The following is a 24,957-nucleotide window of genomic DNA, read 5'->3' as shown; positions in this document are numbered from 1 at the left end:
TCGAGGAAATAGGTTCCGACAGCCATAATGAGAAGTATACTTATGACGATTTTTAATCTCTCAAAGTATTCTCATAGTTCGATCCATTATGGTTCTAAACCAACACCTGTGCAAATGATTTATGACATTCATGTCCTCGTAGCACAAGAAGCGGTGCTATAAATCAGACTACACGCTAATCTCAATTGGTCATTAATCGTCCATCGTTTAAATGACCTCGATTAGGGATAATTTTTTATTATAATATTCAACGTTCACTTAATAGGTGTTTCCTTACCAAGACTGGTCTTGATACCCTATTTTGAATATTCCAAGAATCGAATGGACTCATTATTTAATTCTAAACCACAATTAAATAGCAAACGGAGTGATAAAATTGCATGAAATTTTAAATTACTCCAAAACCTGAATGGTTCATCTTATGATAAATGGTTATTCTGAATGTTTTAAGAGTATAACTCTTTATAAAACATATATAGAAATCACACCCATATCTAATATGCTTGATTTCTTTCATGCAATTGTGAATGTTGTCGTTCACTTATTGCATAGGTTTAGTTATAACTACTTTGCTAATCATAGCATCTTCATTACTGATCACTTTCATAATAAGATGATAAAATTTGAGAGTGTCATGGATTATATGTGATTTAGATTGTATTGTCCAAGTGATGGCTCCCACTCATTTTCATGATTGAGACTTCAACTTGACAACCTACAATCATTAACGTTCAGCAACGAACTTTCCATAGAACATCTTCTTTATTACCGCCATTAAGGCAACAATGTTCTCAACATATATTTTAGTAGACTTCCTAATGATGCTTTTCTTGGGTTTCATTCCAAACGGCTCACAATGATTTGGGATACCCTAATCACTTGTGATTATGGAAATTTTCCTTAAATTCCTGCACATTACACATGGATCCACGTCCATGTTACCATTCTCAAGCCACGACTCATTTTAAGCTCGTGCTTATAAACGGCTTCCTTGTTAAGGATCTAATCCTTGTTAAGGCTTGTGCTTGCAACATCAATTCTCAAATTGTATTTGTTTCCACAAGTCAAGAACTCATCCTGTTACTTATCCAAGTACTTTGGATGTTCTTGGCCATAATCTTACGATCTATTACATAGATCAAGGTTGATTGGTACTACATACATACTTCACATGCTCTAAGAAAGTAAGTCGTGCGACGATTCCATATCACAGCGTACATGATGGATGAAATTGCAGAGTAATTCTCAATCTTATTCCATCAATTTGTCATTTTAGCTCATTCAGTTTCACTGAGTCTTTGCTAAACAGTTTGCTGTGTGATATGGTTGAAAGTCTCTATTAGAGTCATTCATGTTTAACTTAGTATTTAGCCTAGCTTATACTTAGTTCAAACATTTACTTATTTTTATACATACGGGTCGAACTTTAATTCATGTTTAACACGATAAACTCCTTTACACGTTCAAACATTTTATTAAGTCTATACAATAGAACTTAATACCCAATACGTACTAAGTATCATCTATTGCTTGGTCCATAGTCAAAAATACTTTCAAATCTAAGAATTTAGCATTTGATAGTTATTTCCCAACAGAGTTCACAAACTTTTCGTTGGACCTTTATATAATTTACTTTTGCTCCCACTAAACTTCTTATTCATAAGAATTTCTATGTTTCTCCATAAGTCAATCCTCTTATTAACTTCATGAGAAAACATGTTCCAATTCCTATATGCAATGCTTCCGTTAATCCCATGACGGATTCCTTAAGCTTGCTTTTAAATCTAGCATTTATTTATATTTTCAAAACCCTTAGACTATTTCCATAGTCACTTCCAAAATCCTATTTTAGGAAGGCAATTTTGGTATCTATTTTGCCATATTTCATATGAGCAATTTTGCTAAAACAATCACGAAAAGACTTTAGCATTCCGATTGGTGAATAGGTTTTTATTAAAATCAACTCCGCGAATTTAATTGTATCCTTTTCAACCAATCTAGCTATGTATGCATATACATTTCCGCATTTGTTAGTTTTCTCCTTGAAAAATTATTTGCAATCGATGGGTCTTTCACCCTTTATGCAAATTAATCAAGTTTCAAACATAATTTTCAAACATGGGGTCTATTTTGGATTTTCATGGCCTATAACCATTATTCGGAATTTGGATTTGTCGTAGCTATCTTACAACACATTATTCCTTTACTATCTAATAGTAAATAGTATGCTTGTAAGTCTTAAGTTTATTTCTAACTTAATAGAAATTTATAGGATTCAACCCAAGCCTTTGGTGAATTCTATACCTATACTGGGCAATTGCATCAACCACTGAGTTTCAAGGCGCTTTCAAAGCCCTTTTATTATGTTGATCTTACTCCAACATTTATGATGTTTTGTGAGTAATGAATTCTCTTTTAAGGCACTTGTAAAGTCCTTTTGAGTGTTCTCGATCAAGCATTCGCACAAAGTCTTTTTAAGGTCTTCTAAGATTCTCAGTTCTAGTTTGTTGCTAAGCTCGATGGTCATCGAGTTCATTTTCCTCCCACTTGTCGTTTTGGAAACGTGTTACTGTCTAGAAAGACACCACTTAGAGCAACAAACACTATGTTCTCAATTAGGTTCTGGAGGTCATGCCCATGGTCTCACTTGAATGCTTACAAATAAAGAGACATGTATATTGTCTTTGGGTAAAAGTTTGTTGTGATGAAACACACAATTAGTTCCCACTTGAGCTATCTTAGCCTTTAATGAGTCATTAAGCTCCCACTCAACCACCTAGCTCTTGCTAAGCTGGTGAGCTCCCACTGAGCCAATGAACTCCCACTATGGCTAAGAGTTTTAGACATATGCTTGAAAAGACATTTAGAAGATAATTTTATCCATAACTGAATATGGCGTCCTTTCTTAGCTTCGACATTTTGTTTAGTGTAACATTAGTCCTTCGTGCAAATCTTAAGAACTTTATAGGAAGGGATGTGATCCATCATTGTTCGAGTCATTTTTAAATGGCATCGAGGTCTCCGTGAAGACACACTATGTTCTTTGTGGAGTTATTTATGAAAATTTCAATTTCATAACTTTGTGATGGTCACGCTTGGCTCAAGCAAACATCGCTCGATCTAATCTAGACGTTTTGATATCTTGCCAAGTCATTTCTGTACTTCACTGAACTCTTGAACTATTCAAGGTCAAGTTTGTTCACATTTGATGAATATAGCCATATTCTTTCAAATTCTTTGTGAGATGTTGAAGTAAATGAATCCTCTTTAGCTTTCGAAGTCAATTGTCTATACCAAGAACAATAGCTCTTTACTTTGTCTGTTTCAACAAGTAAGACTTGCTTGTCTTAGAACGATTCCGAATCGATAAACTATCAAGAGCCTATCTAATAGAGCCTTGAGTACGTTCTTGTCGATGTGACATTGCTAAAGATGTTCGGAACGCAAATCATGCCCATGACTTTGAGCTTTTGCCAGTTTATCATATTAAGAAAATGTTTGTTTATGATCAAGCATTGTTGACTCATGGTTTAGACAACCATGCCATTCCAATAAAGTTGCAAATATTGCTCATCTCTTTGAATGTGAGTCTTTCCGTGTGTAAACGGATCAATTGCTGATTATGGAACACAATAACCATTTATTTGTTCCAGCCTTAGCTTAAAGGTCTTTAAACAAAGCATACGACCTTACAACTGATGTAGCACCACTTTCTTCATTCTTAACTTGTAAGTCGATAACTTAGCTTATCTTCAATAGTTTGAGGTCACTTTCAAAGTGGAACACTCAAGCAGTATCCGATAATTGTGAAGATAACGAATTGCTAAGTTAACTACAATAACATGAACTCATGGGTTGAATTGGAATATTATTCCTTTTCTTCGTTCCTCGTTTCCTATATTTCTTATCATACTTTATCTCATAATCTTTTAAGAACTATTTCTTTAAGAGTCTTTGACTTTTATGCTTTGTTAGGCATAATTAAGCATCTAATGCGCCATAAAACAAAGTTCTATCTTTTCCTTTAATTCACGCTTGAATTACTACATCAATGAGTCCTACTCATCTATGTATTAAGCGAAAAGATATGTTGGTTGTCAATATTTACAATTTGAGTTTGCAACTCAATACTTCATGTTTTATCAAAACTACCTAGTATTTTGAATACATGATGTCCAACCGTCCTTTCGGACTTTGTTATAAAAGTCATTTATGAGAATTGTATTTTGGAAATGCTTTACTTTTCTTTGAGAACCATTCTCAAATATTTCCTTTACCAATCATGGAAAACAATATAGTTTGATTTGGAATTCTACAAATATAAGTGCAAAGTATAACCATTTAACAAGTAAATAACATAATAAGTTTGAAAATTAAAAGGTATTCATGCAAATTTTCAATCTTATTAAACGTCTTATCCACGCATTAAATATGTCCCCATTTGGCGAGAATAAGTCGATTCCAAGATCCAAAGAAACAAAGAGTGGTTAAGCATGCTTTGGATTGTCTTAACACTCAATCTCCTAAGGTAAGCAACGCTTTGCTAATGGCTCCAAGCCACTCTTGGTTGAATAAATCGTCGCATCTAATGCTCTCTCAACAATTTATTCACTTTGCCACGACATGTTAGGACTCCAACACTCATTTCGTTGTGTACAATCAAAACCAACTTGCATACCCGGTATGCCTTACGTTCCTTGGAGAGGTAGTGATGCCTCGCTTTGGCGTAGCCCACCACTACCCTCATTCGATTGGTAAGTGTTATTTTGAAATGGCAAGTTTTACTCAATATTTAGGGACCTAAGGTTTCTATGTTGGTTGATTTAAGTGAACTTAATTAATCATCACAACATTCGAAATCCTAAACATGCATCTAACATATAATTCATATACATAAACATATATATATATCGAAAAAATAAATATAGATGCATTTGGAAACTAGCATGACCCCTTGAGATCTTCAAATCTTCAAAAGGTCTTCATTTGCAACTTCATGGCTTCGTCTTCCAAGACTTAACCAAAATAAATGCAACTACTAGTATCTACGATTAAAACTAATCTAAATATTAAGGTACAAAAATACTCAACGGTACGCAGACCGTATTTAGATTTACAAAAATACATCACGGATCGCAATCCGTATTTTCTATCCTAATCGGGCCCCACTAGTTGCCATTTCATAAAACTTGTGAGAGAATATACATTCATTCATCCATTCACTATTTGTGAATGGACCATGCATTTTAAAACGATAAAAAAGTAACAATTCATAAACACGCGAGAACTAATAACTAATCTAGGTAGTTAATCCAATTAACACACCTAATTAAAACTAGTCAAAGTTGTTTTAACCGGTTATGAAAATAAGCGCAATTAATATTTGAAGCTCCCACTAAATTCCGCATCCAACTCAATTAATTCAATTATTTAAGCCGGTAGAACCCAAAATTTGTCAAAAATAAATTTTTCCAATGCCGCTCAAAACCCGAGGCCTACCCTCCAAAATTTATTAAAATAATTAAAACCAAATTAGATTAATAAAATAATTAAAACCAAAATTTAAGCAAAAATTACGTAGTCCAAAATGTCTAAGTGCCTAGCACTAAGACATGGAGTGCTCACATCCCGCACAACCGTTTGATGCTCAATGAACGTGGGAGTGGGCCCGATGTCGCTAAGTGTTATACCGCTGTAGGCGTCGCTCAAAGTGCGCCTACGTTAAAAGCATGTGTGAATATGCTTGGCACTCATAGGAAGTGGGAATTGACATTATGATTAGGGACAACGATTAGGGACAAATAAAGTAGGGAGCCGCCAACAAGATTTTAAGGAACTTGTAAACCGTTCACGGATCATAAAAGGCAACCACAAATAAGGGACAACGATAAGCAACAACGATTAACCCGTGAAGGTTACACCCCATTCATAATTCATGAGATTACTAACTTCATATGGTTCAGAACCACGAAAGGAGGATCAGGGATGATGGTACGAAGTGAGTCATGGAGTCACATTCGCCCGTATTGGCCTCTACTCGATTCTTATAGTGAAAAGTGATTCCTGCGATCTCAAAGGCATACAAACAAAATATTCAATTCACTCCAAACTATTACTAAGCTAAATTTGTTTAATATTAATGCAACACATTATTCTAAAATATCGTGATCACTTGATTAAACAACAAGATTAAAAAGGATCCTAAACTGGTTGTCCAAATTATCTTATTAGGCGTAATTATCAATTACATATTCCCTTTAAACATGCAATATGGCGATCATAAAAATAATAGAATAAACATTAATATTGGAAGCAATTCAACAATAATATCATTATTCAAATCAAATAATAATAATAATAATAATAATAACCCTAATCATGATACTAGCAATATAAAAATAAGAGTAATTAAGTGAATTAATTACTCATTTTCCGCGTTTCCTTGAATTGCTACATTGGGAATAAACTGTTAATAACTTCAATAAAAATATAAATAAAATACAAAATTAAATTAAATAAAGGTAAATTTGATTTGGTCCCAATCCTCAGTTATGTGTACCTTTCACGCCTTGGTTTAAGGACGGAACCTCGGGTTAAGTATGGACTCCTTGGAGTCCTTAAGGGAAAAATGATGTAATTAGGAATATAGGTTTAAGGATTAAAATATGGGAGATAGACAGAGAATGATTTTTGGTGTAAAAGAGAGAAAGAGAGAAGGATTTGATCATGAAGCTTGTTGATTAGAAAAGAGGTGATATAACCTCTATTTATAGAGAAAAAAAGAAGGGTCGAAGAATTAAGATAAGATCCGAATTAAATCGGAATAAAACTCGATAGACTACAGTTTTTGTGGTTTTTGTTTTTATCATATCTTTTGATCCAGAAATCGGAATAAGATGAATAAGATATCATTGGAAAGCTCTTGAAGTCTAATTTCTAACCCAAATGGAATAAGATAAAATATTTTATATAATAAAAGATATGGCCGAAATAGTGAGACGGTGTCAGTTTTGGATAGAGTTTGACATTTTATTCATATCTTTTCCGTTATAGCTCGGAATTGATATTAAAATATATCATTGGAAATATAATTTCAAGGGCTATCCAACCATATAAAATTTGGATAAAACTATGAGGCACGAAAATAATATCTGTCTATCGTTGAACGTCTTTCAATTCGGATAGAAATAGGATTTTCAAAAAGAAAAGTTTTATTCAATTTCAAACTCTTTAATCTTATCTTTTCAAAAAGGATAATTAAGATCTTTTAGAAACTTATAGAAGCTTCTAACTAATCTTAATTGGTTTAGAAATGGGATCAAATCATTTGGACCCTCCACATGATCTTTGGGTCGTAGGTAAGGTGGGCTTAGGTTCGGTTTGGGCTCAATTTAATATTTTGGCCATAACTTATTCGTTATAACTTGGATTTGGGCTTATAATATATCGTTGGAAATCTCTTTTAAAGCCCCATCCAACTATTCAATCATTGGACCCGAATTATGGACCAAAATAAACAAGATTAAACGTTTTTATAAAAAGGACACGAAATGAATTATTTTGGGTTTAAAGACGCGAAAAGAGGAAAATAAGTTGTGGTTTGGGGAAATGGGCTAGAATTTGGGTTGGTTTAGGAAATGGAAATATGGATTTAAGCACTCCAAGATTAAATACTCAACCCGACCAATAATGGCGGTGAAAGGTTATTCATCATCGGGTTTGGTTTTGGGGAGACATTTTTAGGTGTCTACAGAAGCCCCCACTTTGACTGAGTTTGTAGAAACGTCAGTTTCAAAAACGATAGTCAAAGTAGTCGATAGGGACGGAGAATGATTTAAGAAGTTCTGCGATCCTAAATCACTCTGTATACGCTAATACCTGTAGAAAAATGTTAGTTCTACAGGTAAAAGAGTAAAGGGATATAATGCTTATCTGACACCAGTGTATCAGTGACAAATTAGTTTGGTAGTTTCCTATGCTTGAAGGAATCCACCGGATGACGTTTGTTGAAACGTTTTTCATGCCTGAGGAAAGCCGACTGACGAGTTTGGTAGTTTTCTAAGCCTGAAGAAACCTACCGGATGATACTTTCCATGCTTGAGGAAAGTCGACATATGAATTTGGTGTTTTTCTATGCTTGAAGAAACCCACCGATAATACATTCCATGCTTGAGGAAAGCCGACAAAGGAATTTGGCGGTTTTCTATGCTTGAAGAAATCCACCGGATAATACTTTCCATGCTTGAGGAAAGTCGACAGATGATGAGATTGCAAGTCTCTGTGTATCGAGAACCTTGCGTCATGAAATGATGGTGGTTCGATTGTCCCCGAACGTGGACTGTAGATGGTCCGCTTGTCCCCGGACGTGGGCTGTAGTTGGTTCGCTTGTCCCCGAACGTGGGCTGTAAATGGTTCGCTTGTCCCCGAACGTGGGCTGTAGATGGTCCGCTTGTCCCCGGACGTGGGCTGTAGATGGTCCGCTTGTCCCCGGACGTGGGCTGTAGATGGTCTTCTTGTCCCTGGACGAGGGTTGTAGATGGTCCGCTTGTCCCCGAACGTGGGCTGTAGATGAGACCTGCAAAAATAAATTTGCCATTGGACTCGTATATATTGTGATTAACTTGACCACTGACTTGACCAAGTTTGACTTGATGTGACATTACATGTGTATGACTTGTGAGTGTGTGTGTGTATATGTGTGTGTAGACACAAGCAAACGAAGATGCAAAAGTAAAAAATTTCCATCAATTTTTGTCAAGAGTGGAGGGTACCGACTTTCTCCCGAAAAAGAAAGATGTGAAAGCTGAACTTTTATTTTCGAACTTCCCTCGATGAGAAAATTTTGAAAAAGTTTTTTTAAAATTCCCCAAAAGAAAAGACGCGAAAAAAGTAAACAAGTTTTGAACTTCCTCGTTGAGCAAGACAAAATGAATCGCATGGATTGAATTGCTTTTCTTGAAAGTAATGTATGCATGATGCATGTCCTTAGGCTAGGAGGCTAAGGACAATTACATCATGTGACACGATGAATGAACTTAGATCATGGAGCTAAGCATTATTTATGGTGTAAAGAAACGATCTTGAACGTCACTTAGGTCTGGAAGCTAAGCACGTATACAAAAGAAGTGATTATTGCGTAATGAACGTTTCTTAGGTCAAGGAGCTAAGCATGATATGCTTTGTATGATTAAAAATCATTGATATATAAATGTTTCTCAGCACATTATGCGATGCATGAAACAATGAATATTGCTCAGGTCAGAAAGCTAAGCAAGTATACAATGTTTCTTCTAACGAATGTTGTCTTTAAATATGATGAAACATGCATGGTAGGGAAACAAGATTTCATGATAAAGGGTTCCTAAAGGGAAGGATTATATGGATATGGATGTGTGAGTGAAGTGTGTGAATGTGATACTAAGGCTGGCTGCAAGGGTTATGGCGATGGAAAGAGATGTGAGAAGAGTCAAAGATGATGACTCTTTAGGCTGGGTAGGATAAATGATGTGGGTTCAAGCCCCCCAAGTCTAGCTCTAAATGGGTAGGGGTAAGCATTGGATATTCTTTGACTCGATCATGCATGGATATGAATATGAATGTGGTCGCACCTCGATGTGAGGTTGCGCCTACGTATTCGTTAGAAATCAGGCCAACGTAGCTCTAGCCAAACTTTGCACAAGTGTGTGTACACCTCAAAGAGGTATTTCAAGGGTTTTAATGTGGTTAAGCTGATGGTTTAAAGAAGAAAGGGGTAAAAGGCTCAGGACCCGAGAGGATCCCTAAGACGTGTAATTGTGAATTGGACTTTGCAAGTTTTATTTTCAACATTTTTTTGTTTTGAATTTCTTTTTTCTTTTTTTTTTCTTTTTTTTCTATTCTTTTGAATCAATGTAGGCAATCTCAGATCATGCGGTCCATCACTCACTTAGCATTCATGTTTCTCAGGCACGGTACCAAGCACTCGATGAGAGACGCAATTTAAGACGTGTTCATATCAAAGACATTGGAACGCTTGCCTTTAGACATTGTTTTATTGTTGCTTTGCTGCTTTTTTTTTTTTACTTGTGTAGACACCCATTTGTGTCTCCCCAAAACCAAACCCGGTGATGAGTACCTTTCGCGTCGAATCATAATCGAATGAAGTGAAAGTGCGGAAAATCTAGTGTTGCGGAAAGTTTTAATTTCTTTTCTCTTCTCTCTGTTTTTGAAAACTTATTTTAAGAAAACAGTCAATCCAGTTTGGTTGGTCCATGATATGGGTCCAATAGTAGTGTAGTTGGATGGGGCTTGACAAGAGCTTTCCAACGATATATTATAGGCCCAATTCCGATGAATATTGAGGAAGTTATGGCCAATTTACTAAACTGGGCCCGGTTTGAGCCTTTTGTGCAGCCCAATGATCTTGGGGAGGGCCTAATATGATTTATCATTCCTAATGAAATTATGAATGGTTTTAGTCTTCTAGATTCTTCTAGAAGGTTCTTTTCATTCCTAATTCAATTAGCATTGATAAATTGACTTTTGTTGACTTTTCAGAGTTTTAATTAAAATCAAATAACATTTTTGAGAAAAATATACGATTTTATCCTCCAGTACGACAAACTTATCTGATTTTCGAAAACGCGTTAAAAACAGGCTTGGCGCCTGACTCTTGGCGCCAGCCATTGGCGCCTGACTCCTGGCACCAACCATTGGCGCCTGGCGCTAGTGTTGGTGCCTGGCGCTAGTTAGCCAGGGTTGGCGCCAGCTCTGTTTTACGTGCGCCAAGTGCTCTGTTTTGATATTTTATCTTTTTGTCTGATTTTCTCTATAAATAACGTATTAAAAACTCCGTTTTGATTCATCAACAATCAGTTTTAATTAATATTCACCTACAATCAGTTTTCATTGATTCTCTCATTCTCTTTAATCATTAATTCATTCATCTCTTTCTCTTTTCTAAACTAGCTTTTAAATACAAAATTCCGCATTCACAAGATCTAGAAACACCAAGCCATATTCGAAGTTGCCTTCGCCCTAGACGTGAAAGGTTTAATTTCTGAGGGTTTGGTCCCAAATCTTTCTTTCAATTATTTAATTTAATTGTTGTTTTGATTATTATTTTCCTTGAAGTTACTAACGTGTGTATTTTGTTATTAGAAAGAGGTACGAGGCATCAAAGTAAGTACTTTAATTGATTTATTGATATTATGATGTAGAAATCATGTTTAAATTGTTATTATGATATTCCTAGTATCATGTTTAGGGAAAAGGTTATAATATCAAATATGTTTAATATGATAGTTACGATGCTTCCTATTTTCTTCCTAATATTTATGATTGTTAGTATCATGTTAGGGTTAAAGATTTGATTTTTATTGCTTAGTGAAATGCTAGGGTTTGTTATTAATCTTGTTAGTATCATGCCTAGGATCTTGCTATTATTATTACGCTTTAATGTTAACATGAACATGATTATGATTATAATTATTATAATTTATGCTGATTATGAATATTATGATTATTATTATTTTGATGATGATTATTTTAATATGATTATAATTTTGTTATCGCTATAATAATTATTATTATGATTAATATGATTGTTATCATGATGGTTATTCTTAATTATATTTGTGATGATTATAATTATTATTTTGATTATTTATTACGTTGCTTGATATATATTATTTATTTATTTATTGCTTGATCACGCCTTTTTATGCATGTTTAAAGGAAATTTGTACTTGTAATCACGTTTATATAAGATAATTAATAATCTTGTTTAGGATTATTGTGATTATAATTTCAAGTGATCACCAATAATAGTTTATTTGTGCATTAAATTCAACCAACATAGATAAACAGGTTTAGGGTAAACCTATTGATTGCATGTTAATTAAAAAGTGCACATGAATACGATTATAATAAAGTAGAAGCCTATTATTAGGGCAGGTTCAATCTCTTTTAGGTTGGATTTGTACCTTCATCTCCGAACCCTTATTTGGTTTTGGACCTTATGGAGTTGACGATCTCTTGGATCGTTAAGGGGTGTAACCTTCATCCTATGAACGGTTTAGAAGTTCCTAAAACTTGTTGGCGACTCTTTTGCTCTATCTTCTTCCCTTTTGGACGCCACCGTACTTTAGTGTATGATCACAGTGGGGTTCAAGCTAGGGGTTTAATTCTTGAAATATTCCCTACAGTTTTTGGCGACTCTGCTGGGGAGGATTTCTATTTTAATTCCTTAATTTAATTAGGCAATGATTTAGAACAAGTGGATGAGACTCGAAACGTTCTAAGTATTTCATGTGCGTAATTTTGATTAACATTATTGTCATTTGCATAAAAAAGATCTCATTGGAAAGACCATCCGTAATGAGTTAAAAGCATAGGATTTTAAACGTAGGAAATTTGAGAAATATCTTTCACAACTAGGACCGAAATAACACCGCGCGAAACTGGAAAATTTTATCGAGCACAGAAAGCTGCTGAGGCATGTGGGAAGTAGCGCCAGGGGCCAGAGCATTGGCGCCAGCATTTTAACCGTAACGCCAGACGCCAGCATTGGCGCCAGGCGCTACAGCTAAAAGGTGGCGCCAGTCTCTGATTGCTGGCGCCAACCTCCCCCAATACCGAGCCAGAAATATGCGTTCTAATTTCGACCGGTTTTTCGTATTGTTTGCTCGATCCTACTTCCTGATTGAATTTTTTCTCACTTTTCCGAAACCCATATTTGTTCTACATATGGACATAACCCTCTGGGAATTCATGCTCCATCTACCCGATTGAACGCTCCGTGCAACAAAGGGTACATCCGAGATTGTTGAATTCACCAAACCATGGAAGCGAGTTTTTTCTAAAACTCGCGGTGTCCCATCCACTCGCGCCAACCCTTCACGGTTAGGCTTCTACGCGGTGCATCCGGACAATTATACATGGACCCTCTATTAACTAAACCATATCCTGAACTTTAGAGAACTAGAGCCATGGTTAGGTTGCGAACTCATTGCATCATATTGTGCCTACTTGACTAATTGTTCATTATTTGTTGTGCATATATTCTATCTTTTCTTAACCGTTTGTTTGACTTGTGTTAAGACTAAATAAACTGATTAATGACTAAAGGACTTTGTTTAATTAATTAATTAATTAATTTGAGCTAATAAATAAACATAAAATCGAGTCATAGTTCCTTTAAGTAAACCCGGATTTTTATTCCCGTATACTGCACAAACGTCAACTTGTTTTGGTCATAGCCGAAGTTCTAGGCAGAACTACGAGTCGTACAACCTATGGATCTGTAGCCCCGAGTTTTATCTTTAATTTGGCGTTGGTTTAATCCAAATCAGAGTCACAGATTAAAAGTTATGACTAAAATACCACAGTCTGTCGAGTTTAATGCATATACGTGAAGTCTTAACTTAGTCTTTGCTTGAGTCTGGTCATAGTCTAGCCACATGGTCATGACACGAGTCTTAACATGTCACCTACACTCACTAGTCTTAGCACGCACTTTGAGTACACATCGCCATGACCATGTCTTAGGTTCATGCATGAGTCGGTCTTTTTCGTCATCTGAGTTGGGGTACATCCTATTCCTAATTCTTCATATCCCTCCATCTATATCATTTTTCTTCACATTCCATTCCAATCTTTCTTCACTTCCTCCATCCATTGCATGTTGAATAAAGTTTGAGTCAAATAATTAACAATGAGTATCCCCAAATTCCTTTTCCACAGTACTTGGTCGAGGAGAGAAGGACGATTAATCAAGGACAACCTCTTTATTCAGGTCTCACTTTTTGATAAACCGATTCGTCAAAAGAGGAAGGCTAAAAGGATAATGGCAACTCAAGAAGAAGTCAATGAGCTTAGGAACCAACTGGTTACCGTGACTGAGACACTGAAGCTTCTCGCACTCAAGATCGAGACTAAGCAAGTTGTCTAGAGACTACAAGTTTCAAGAACTTACATCACAAGGGGTCTCGCTGGACAAGGAACTTCTTCCGCATAAGTTCAACGCCACTGACATCCCTAAATTCAAGGCAACATATAACCCTTACTTCCATCTAAGAGCTTTTGAAACTATAATGAACATTAAGGGTATCGATAAGAAGGTTTTCCCTTCTCTGTTCCCACTATCTCTCGAAACCGTTTGTCAACAATGGTTCTTTTCTCTCGAGAAAAAAAAAAACCTCTTCTTGAGAGTCGATAACAAACGCTTTCATAGATAGGTATAAGTGCAACATCCAAGACGAGACGGACCACAGACAACTTGAGATGTTAAAACAAAAAGAAAACGAAGGGTTCACTTCTTTCTTCAACAAATGGAGGGAAATTTCCGCTAATATGGTCAAGGCTCCTACCGAAAAAGAATCTGTGAGGATGTTTATCAAGAATCTCCAAGGGAAGTATTCAAAGCACTTAAAATACCAACATAACTTGAATACTTTCAAGGATGTCTATAATATAGGCATTGATATTGAAGATGACCTTCTGAAAGATAATAGTGCGAGAGGAAAGAAGAGCGACCATCCTTCTTCTTCCTCTCCCATTAATGAGGTACATGCTATGAACGCCTCTAAACCACGAATCCAAAGATTAAAAAGGGTGTTCACTCCACTTGATATGAGTTATGAAACAGCTTTCGAGAAGTTACACCACAAAGGACTAGTCATGCCCATAGGGCCTATCAAAGATCCGGTTCCAGAAGCCAGGCCACCTAAGTGGGACCCTAATAAGCACTGCAAATATCACAAAGGAAAGGGTCACGACACTGATGAGGAGTGTTGGAAACTCAAAGAAGCTATTCAGGATCTGATCGATAGCAATGAAACTTCCGAGATTCTAGCCATCGAAGATGACCAAGCACCCTTCGATCCATCACTTCTTATTACACCTGTAGGAGAGCCCATGATCGAGACAACTTATATAACCTCTCTCGATGAAGTGGCCATGATTGGGGAGGATGAAAGTCTTTTCTTAGATCACACCAAGGAAGACTCGTCAAGTCTAAAAGAGGACGTTCGAAAACTGCAATATGTCATTTCCATGCTCTCGAATGTGGTAGAAGGACTAGCAAATCGGGTAATGGTCATCGAACAAAATTCTCGCCAAGGGATTAATGAAGAACTCAATGCTCTTAAGCCACAGGAAAAACGGACCATTGAAGAATACACACCAATAGGAATGGCTTACAATGAAGCTTTTGACTATCTTCACGATCAAGGTCAAGACCCTCCACCTGAAAAACGTTTTCCCAATTGGGATCCGAATTCCTATTGTCGATACCATAAAGGTCACGGTCACACTACTGAAAAGTGTCTCGCCCTCAAGGATCGTGTTCAAGACTCCATTGATTCAAATCTCCTTCATGTTCCTCCGCGCGTCAAGAAGGCCAAGATTACTAACAATAGTAATAGTGGCTGTAAAGGAAAGAAGAACGACTATCCTTCTTCTTCCGAAAACACCTACTCTAGTAATAGTGTTGGTACTTTCAACCTTAGTGAGATCCTAGCCATGGGTAATCGAAAGCAACCGAAAAGGGAATTTACCCCTATTGGAATTAGCTACGATGATGCTTTCGATCGACTCTATGTCAAGGGAATCATTACTCCCATTGGACCTATTCAAGATCCTCCACTTAAGAAAAGATTGCCTAGTTGGAATCCTGACGAACACTGCAAGTACCATCAAGGTGTAGGGGTCATGCTACTGAGAGCTGTTGGAAGCTAAAGGAGGATATCCAACATTTGATTGATAATAACAAGCTTCCCATGCCTCCAGTTAACAAGAAGAGCGAGTGATGATAAAGGAAACAACGCAAGAAAAGAGGCGAGCTTCAACGACGAGATTTCGTGACCTTTTTTTTTTCTATTTTTTTATTTACCCTTTCCCCAATAAGTCTAGCATAGGCACCTTTTCTTTTCCCTTAGACTAATTTTGTAGATTCTTTCTTTTCCTTTAATAAAAATGAGCATTTATATTGTTGCATATGATCATTTCATTATATTGCATTAAAAATAAAAAAAATAAAAAAAAATCCATGTCAAACTAAGCACAACGTATACCAATGATTTGAGGCACCCCTTGTAGCCACATCATATCTCCTTTCACCTTTGTAATTCAATCCTTTCTTCATAAACCACTTTGAGCCTCGTCTAACGATAGACCTTTCTTTTTTCAACCTACATCTACCTAACCTTGGGATGGGATGGTGTGTAACTTATGCAATTCTAAAAAGCTTGAGTGATTTCAAAAGAAAGCAATAGCAAAAAAATAAAAATAATAAAAATAGATAAAAGTGTACAAAAGGGCAAGTGTTCTAATGTCTTTGATAAGAACATGTCTCAGATTGCGTCTCTTATCGAGTGCTCGGTACCGTGCCTGAGAAACATGAATGCCAAGTGAGTGATAGACCGCATGATCGGGATTGCCCACACTTATAAAAATAAAACAGATGCTAAAGCAAAAGATAAAAGTGAGCTAAAAAAAGAGTAGAACCTCAAGCATGAAAATACAAAGATTCAAAAGCGAGGTTGCACACCTTGGGGGCTTATCTAGGGTCTTGAGCCTTTATCCCCTTCTTCTATAACCTTTATCCTAACCACGTTACAACCCTTAAAAATACCTTTTTGAAGTATACACACACTTGTGCGAGGTTCGGCTAGAGCTACGTTCGGCCTGATTCCTAATGGATACGTAGGCAACCTCACATCGAGGTGCGGCCGTAATAAACATGCATTCATATTCACATTCACACACTACCATGATCATATCAAGGGATTTCCTATGCTCATCCCTATTCATGCAGAGCTAGACTTGGGGGCTTGATCCCTATATCATTAGCTTACCTAGCCTAAGAGTCACCACCATTTGACTCTTTTCAATATATTTTTCCACACACTTAGCTCTTGCGGCCTAACATTAGTGTCACTATCACACACATCACAGATACATGACCAAATATATTTCCCTTAGTTACCCTTTGTCATGGAATCTTAACACAACGTTGAAGCATGCCTTGTCACATCGCTCATCACTCATCAATCATAATTGCCATTGCATCACGAATGTGAAGTGCTTAGCCTCCGTGCCTAAGTTACCCAAATACTTTCATCATTGAGATAGCCTAGGATGAATTAATCCTTGCACCTTGAGAGATAGTATCAAACAACATTTGACTAAGCTCGTTCAACATGCACCTTCAAAACTTCGATTCTTTTTCGCGTCTTTCTTTTTCGGGAGAAAGTCGGTACCCTCCACAAAAATGACGGAAAATTTTTGCTTTTTGCATTTTTAAGTCACATTGAGTCAACACTATGCACACACGGGTCACGAGTCACACGTGTCATTTCACCTCGAGTAAGTCGATCACAGCGAGTCAAGTTTATACCTTGAGTTGTGTCAAGTCAATGAGTCAAGCAATGCTAAACCTTAGGTCAACCCTAAGATAATTAAAGAGATTTGCAAAGTTCTATAGTCAAAAATAAATACAGGTGCAGCAAAATAGGGAAGACCCTATCACAGCGTTCGGCGACAGAGTCAATTTTTGGCGCTAGAGATATCTCAGCAACGACAGAGCTCGAAGCCTCTCAGAAGGGTGATTTCGACCTCATACAGCAATTTCGGGTTCCTTGGTACGCCAGTTAGCCCCTATAAGCAATTTGACATGATTAAGTAGTCAGTTTGATTACAATCACAATAAGTGGTCGACCTGATGGAAGATCGACTCTCTTAGCTTAAAGCGCCTAATCACGGAGACACCGACATACTGGTTTTAGCGGAAACAAAGTTCAGGCGAGCTTTAGAGATCGACAAACGTTGGTCTTCGAAAATTTCTTCTTCAGAATATTATTGCAACAAATGTTCAAGTATCGAAGCTCTTTTGTTCAGAGACGCGTGAACATCTCCATCAAAGCTCTTTTGTTCAGAGACGCGTGAACATTTCCATCAAGCTCTCTTGCTCCAGAGGCGCGTGGGCGTATCATTCAAAAGCTCTTTTGTTCAGAGACGCGTGGACATATCATCAAAGATCTCCTATTTTCAAGCTCTTTCGCTCAGAGACGCGTGGGCATCCTATTATCAAGCTCTTTGTTCAGAGACGCGTGGACACATCATTTAGAAGTTCATATTCAAAAAAGAAGCTCTATTGTTCAGAGACGCGAGGACATATTCAAAAAAGAGAGAAGCTCTTTGTTCAGAGACGCGTGAACATATAAAAAATAAGCTCTTTGTTCAGAGACGAGTGAACATCGAAACAGCAAGGTGGCGTTCCCTAAATTGTGGAGATTTGTCACAAACAACTGAGGATTGTTTCAAGAGAAGCAATCTTCGATAGTATTCCCTTGGATGTGGAATATTATCAAAGAGGAAGAGGATCGTTTCAGGCGAAGCAATCTTCTAATTTGGAAGCAGTTACGGGCGTAGCGGTTTTCAAGCGGGATGACGTTCTCTAGCTTACAGGAGGTCATCAAAACAATCGGTTACTTTCAGAGACGTGTGCTCGACGGTGTAAGATACGCGTTTCTTAAATCTTTTATCTTGCAGGTATCGGCGTTACAAGAATGGTTTAGGATCGCAGAACGTTCTGAGTCATTCTCCGTCCCTATCGATACTTTGACTTTTGTTTTCGAAACTTGCGTTTCTCCAAACTCAGTCAAAGTGGGGGCTTCTGTAGACACCCATTTGTGTCTCCCCAAAACCAAACCTGGTGATGAGTACCTTTCGCGTCGAATCATAATCGAATGAAGTGAAAGTGCGGAAAATCTAGTGTTGCGGAAAGTTTTAATTTTTTTTCTCTTCTCTCTGTTTTTGTAAACTTATTTTAAGAAAACAGCCAATCAAGTTTGGTTGGTCCATGATATGGGTCCAATAGTAGTGTAGCTGGATGGGGCTTGACAAGAGCTTTCCAACGATATATTATAGGCCCAATTCCGATGAATATTGAGGAAGTTATGGCCAATTTACTAAACTGGGCCCGGTTTGAGCCTTTTGTGCAGCCCAATGATCTTGGGGAGGGCCTAATATGATTTATCATTCCTAATGCAATTATGAATGGTTTTAGTCTTCTAGATTCTTCTAGAAGGTTCTTTTCATTCCTAATTCAATTAGCATTGATAAATTGACTTTTGTTGACTTTTCAGAGTTTTAATTAAAATCAAATAACATTTTTGAGAAAAATATACGATTTTATCCTCCAGTACGACAAACTTATCTGATTTTCGAAAACGCGTTAAAAACAGGCTTGGCGCCTGACTCCTGGCGCCAGCCATTGGCGCCTGGCGCTAGTGTTGGTGCCTGGCGCTAGTTAGCCAGGGTTGGCGCCAGCTCTGTTTTACGTGCGCCAAGTGCTCTGTTTTGATATTTTATCTTTTTGTCTGATTTTCTCTATAAATAACGTATTAAAAACTCCGTTTTGATTCATCAACAATCAGTTTTAATTAATATTCACCTACAATCAGTTTTCATTGATTCTCTCATTCTCTTTAATCATTAATTCATTCATCTCTTTCTCTTTTCTAAACTAGCTTTTAAATACAAAATTCCGCATTCACAAGATCTAGAAACACCAAGCCATATTCGAAGTTGCCTTCGCCCTAGACGTGAAAGGTTTAATTTCTGAGGGTTTGGTCCCAAATCTTTCTTTCAATTATTTAATTTAATTGTTGTTTTGATTATTATTTTCCTTGAAGTTACTAACGTGTGTATTTTGTTATTAGAAAGAGGTACGAGGCATCAAAGTAAGTACTTTAATTGATTTATTGATATTATGATGTAGAAATCATGTTTAAATTGTTATTATGATATTCCTAGTATCATGTTTAGGGAAAAGGTTATAATATCAAATATGTTTAATATGATAGTTACGATGCTTCCTATTTTCTTCCTAATATTTATGATTGTTAGTATCATGTTAGGGTTAAAGATTTGATTTTTATTGCTTAGTGACATGCTAGGGTTTGTTATTAATCTTGTTAGTATCGTGCCTAAGATCTTGCTATTATTATTATGCTTTAATATTAACATGAACATGATTATGATTATAATTATTATAATTTATGATGATTATGAATATTATGATTATTATTATTTTGATGATGATTATTTTATTATGATTATAATTTTGTTATCGCTATAATAATTATTATTATGATTAATATGATTGTTATCATGATGGTTATTCTTAATTATATTTGTGATGATTATAATTATTATTTTGATTATTTATTACGTTGCTTGATATACATTATTTATTTATTTATTTATTGCTTGATCACGCCTTTTTATGCATGTTTAAAGGAAATTTGTACTTGTAATCACGTTTATATAAGATAATTAATAATCTTGTTTAGGGTTATTGTGATTATAATTTCAAGTGATCACCAATAATAGTTTATTTGTGCATTAAATTCAACCAACATAGATAAACAGGTTTAGGGTAAACCTATTAATTGCATGTTAATTAAAAAGCGCACATGAATACGATCAGAATAAAGTAGAGGCCTATTATTAGAGCAGGTTCAATCTCTTTTAGGTTGGATTTGTACCTTCATCCCTGAACCCTTATTTGGTTCTGGATCTTATGGAGTTGACGATCTCTTGGATCGTTAAGGGGTGTAACCTTCATCCTATGAACGGTTTAGAAGTTCCCTTTTGGACGCCACCGTACTTTAGTGTATGATCACAGTGTGGTTCAAGCTAGGGGTTTAATGCTTGAAATATTCCCTACAACTTGCATTTTGAATGTTATACAATTACACATCTTCCAATCCCAGGGTTAAGTGAATGTGGGTTGAAGAAATGAAGGCCAAACGTTAGAAGAAATGGAATGTGATTGAACGGTTAACAGGGAATGACAGGGTTGCAAAGGTGCCTCAAGTCATTGGTGTACCTTGGGTTTAGTTCGATAATTGATTTTTTTTTTTTTTTAGAATGAATAAATGAATGAAAAATTCTATGATTGAGATGTAAAGGAAATTTGCTCATTGATGGAACTTGGCATATAGACATAAGGATAAGGAGAACCTATGCTAGACTTTTTAGGGGGAAAGGTTTGAAACGAAAAAAGAAAAAAAAGCATGAAATCTTGTATGGAAACTTGTCTTGTGCTTCGTCTTCATGGCTACTTATGAATTACTTGTTACCGCCAAGAGGGACAAGAAGTTTGTTATTGCTGATGCTTTGCTTGATTGGAAGAAAAGAAGGAAGGAATGACGTTCCCCTTATTCTTCCAACTCTTAACTAGTGATTTTAAACTCAAGTACTGTGTAAGGATGAACTCACTTAATGCATTCACTCAATACTCAGATTGGAAAGGAAGAGTGTAAGAAACAATTTTGAAATCTGATGGGAAAAACTCCACTCATTCCTATTACGACAGAAAACGACGCATGCATGGTCCTAATATACGATCATAAACAATATAGTGCATTACTCGAAAAAAAAGTGTGTGCAATGACTCAACATCTGTGATTAGGTGAGTTTATTAAGACTCGTTGTATGATCACATGGCTAGACATGAGGACGTTGTGAAAAAAAAGGACCTAATGACCAAATAGCACGGAAGACTAAAAGACAAACTAACTTGATTAATTTTGTCCAATTTTAATGTTTATGCTATTTACTAGGTGAAAGAGGTCCATTGGAAATCGTTAGTCATAAATAAGATCAAAGACAAAGAACACATGTTAAGGTTAGCACAAAAATCGATCACAAGAAACTAGGAAGAGGACTAGAATTCTAGAAGAGTTAGTACTCAAGGGTATAAAAAAATAAATAAATAAAAACAAAAATCTATAATCCTATGTTATACGAGTTGACACGGATTAAAGGAATTGGCTAAGACTAGCTTGACACGAAATTTTTTTTTTTTTAAAAAAATAATAAAAAAGGTAACGCTAAAAAGACACCTAAACTGGACAGGTTGTAGTATATCGGTTATAAATTTTTATCTGTGATTCTGATTGAGACGAAACCAACGCTAAATGAAATATAAAACACGGGGCTACAGATCCATAGGTCGCACGACACGTAACTCTTTCTAGAACTCCTGCTATGACCAAAACAAGTTGACTCTTGTGCAGTATACGGGAATTAAAATCCGGGTGACTCAAAAATTAAAAAAAAAATCTATGGCTCAACTCTAATAATAAAAAAAAAAAAAAAAAAAAAAAGAGGGTTTGATAAGAGAAAAAAAAATTTAAAAAGGTCAATAAAAAAATGCACACATAAGCATATCGTCACGCATGATGCAATGAAGTTCGCAACCTAAAGTCAAGTTCTATGTTCGACTATGGTCAAGCTTTTGGGTGTCAAAGGGTACCATGGTTAAGAGTTTGGACGCGTTAGCAAGGCAGCCTCCCTTCATAGTGTATGCCAACGGGTGGCTCCGCGAGTTCGTGATGAAATCGAACTCAACTCCATGGTTTGCGTGGATTTAAAAACTCGGATGAACCCTTATTGCCATGAGCGTTTTCGGGTTGATAGAGCTTAAATCCCCCGGGCTAGCCACATACGTAGAACACGTACTATTGTGGAAAAATAGGTAACCTAAAATCATATGCATATGTGACAATGCCAATTAAATCGCAGGAATACAATTCAAGAATCTTTCAAGTCTCATCCACTCATCTCAATTAAATACCGATCACTCAAATCGATATATAACCAAGAATTCTCTCCGGTGGAGTCGCCAAATTGTAGGCGTCGCTCGAAGTGCGCCTACGTTAAAAGCATGTGTGAATATGCTTGGCACTCATAGAAAGTGGGAATTGACATTATGATTAGGGACAACGATTAGGGACAAATAAAGTAGGGAGCCGCCAACAAGATTTTAAGGAACTTGTAAACCGTTCACGGATCATAAAAGGCAACGACGAATAAGGGACAACGATAGGCAACAACGATTGACCCGTGAAGGTTACACCCCATTCATAATTCATGAGATTACTAACTCCATATGGTTAGGAACCACGAAAGGAGGATCAGGGATAATGGTACGAAGTGAGTCATGGAGTCACATTCGCCCGTATTGGCCTCTACTCCATTCTTATAGTGAAAAGTGATTCCTGCGATCTCAAAGGAATACAAACAAAATATTCAATTCGCTACAAACTATTATTAAGATAAATTGGTTTAATATTAATGCAACACATTATTCTAAAATATCGTGATCACTTGATTAAACAACAAGATTAAAAGGGATCCTAAACCGGTTGTCCAAATTATCTTATTAGGCGTGATTATCAATTACATATTCCCTTTAAACATGCAATATGGCGATCATAAAAATAATAGAATAAACATTAATATTGGAAGCAATTCAACAATAATATCATTATTCAAATCAAATAATAATAATAATAATAATAACCCTAATCATGATACTAGCAACATAAAAATAAGAGTAATTAAATGAATTAATTACTCACTTTCCGCGTTTCCTTGAATTGCTACATCATAAATAAACTGTTAGTAACTTCAATAAAAATATAAATAAAATAGAAAATTAAATAAAGGTAGATTTGATTTGGTCCAAACCCTCGGTTATGTGTACCTTTCACGCCTTGGTTTAAGGATGGAACCTCGGGTTAAGTATGGACTCCTTGGAGTGCTTAAGGGAAAAATGATGTAATTAGGAATATAGGTTTAAGGATTAAAATATGGGAGATAAACAGAGAATGATTTTTGGTGTAAAAGAGAGAAAGAGAGAAGGATTTGATCATGAAGCTTGTTGATTTGGAAAAGGGGTGATATGACCTCTATTTATAGAGAAAAAAAGAAGGGTCGAAGAATTAAGATAAGATCCGAATTAAATCGGAATAAAACTCGATAGACTACAGTTTTTGCGGTTTTTGTTTTTATCATATCTTTTGATCCAGAAATCGGAATAAGATGAATAAGATATCATTAGAAAGCTCTTGAAGTCTAATTTCTAACCCAATTGGAATAAGATAAAATATTTTATATAATAAAAGATATGGCCGAAATAGTGAGGCGGTGTCAGTTTTGGATAGAGTTTGACATTTTATTCATATCTTTTCCGTTATAGCTCGGAATTGATATTACAATATATCATTGGAAATATAATTTCAAGGGCTATCCAACCATATAAAATTTGGATAAAAACTATGAGGCACGAAAATAATATCTGTCTATCTTTGAACGTCTTTCAATTCGGATAGAAATAGGATTTTCAAAAAGAAAAGTTTTATTCAATTTCAAACTCTTTAATCTTATCTTTTCAAAAAGGATAATTAAGATCTTTTAGAAACTTCTAGAAGCTTCTAATTAATCCTAATTGGTTTAGGAATGGGATCAAATCATTTGGACCCTCCACATGATCATTGGATCGTAGGTAAGGTGGGCTTAGGTTCGGTTTGGGCTCAGTTTAATATTTTGGCCATAACTTATTCGTTATAACTCGGATTTGGGCTTATAATATATCGTTGGAAAGCTCTTTTAAAGCCCCATCCAACTATTCAATCATTGGACCCGGATTATGGACCAAAATAAATTGGATTAAACATTTTTATAAAAAGGACACGAAATGAATTATTTTGGGTTTAAAGGCACGAAAAGAGGCAAATAAGTTATGGTTTGGGGAAATGGGCTAGAAGTTGGGTTGGTTTATGAAATGGAAATATGGATTTAAGCACTCCAAGATTAAATACTCAACCCGACCAATAATGGCGGTGAAAGGTTGTTCATCATCGGGTTTGGTTTTGGGGAGATATTTTTACGTGTCTACAACCGCCTACATCAGCGAACTTTCACACGTCAATAACGTGGCCCTTGATGGCCATGTTATACGAACTCATTGCACTACATTGATTCGCAAGCAACGTCTACGTATATTCCCCTTTACTCGACGTATGCACCAAGCCCAAGCACACCATGCTCGTGCACCACGCACCACGCACCACAGCAGCCGATACACAACGAACCACAGCACGCACGCACGCACCATCAAGG

This window comes from Chenopodium album, chromosome 9 (genome assembly GCF_948465745.1).
Source record: "Chenopodium album chromosome 9, dcCheAlbu1.1, whole genome shotgun sequence".
Taxonomy (NCBI): domain Eukaryota; kingdom Viridiplantae; phylum Streptophyta; class Magnoliopsida; order Caryophyllales; family Amaranthaceae; genus Chenopodium; species Chenopodium album.
Note: the sequence above shows the minus strand (reverse complement) of the source record.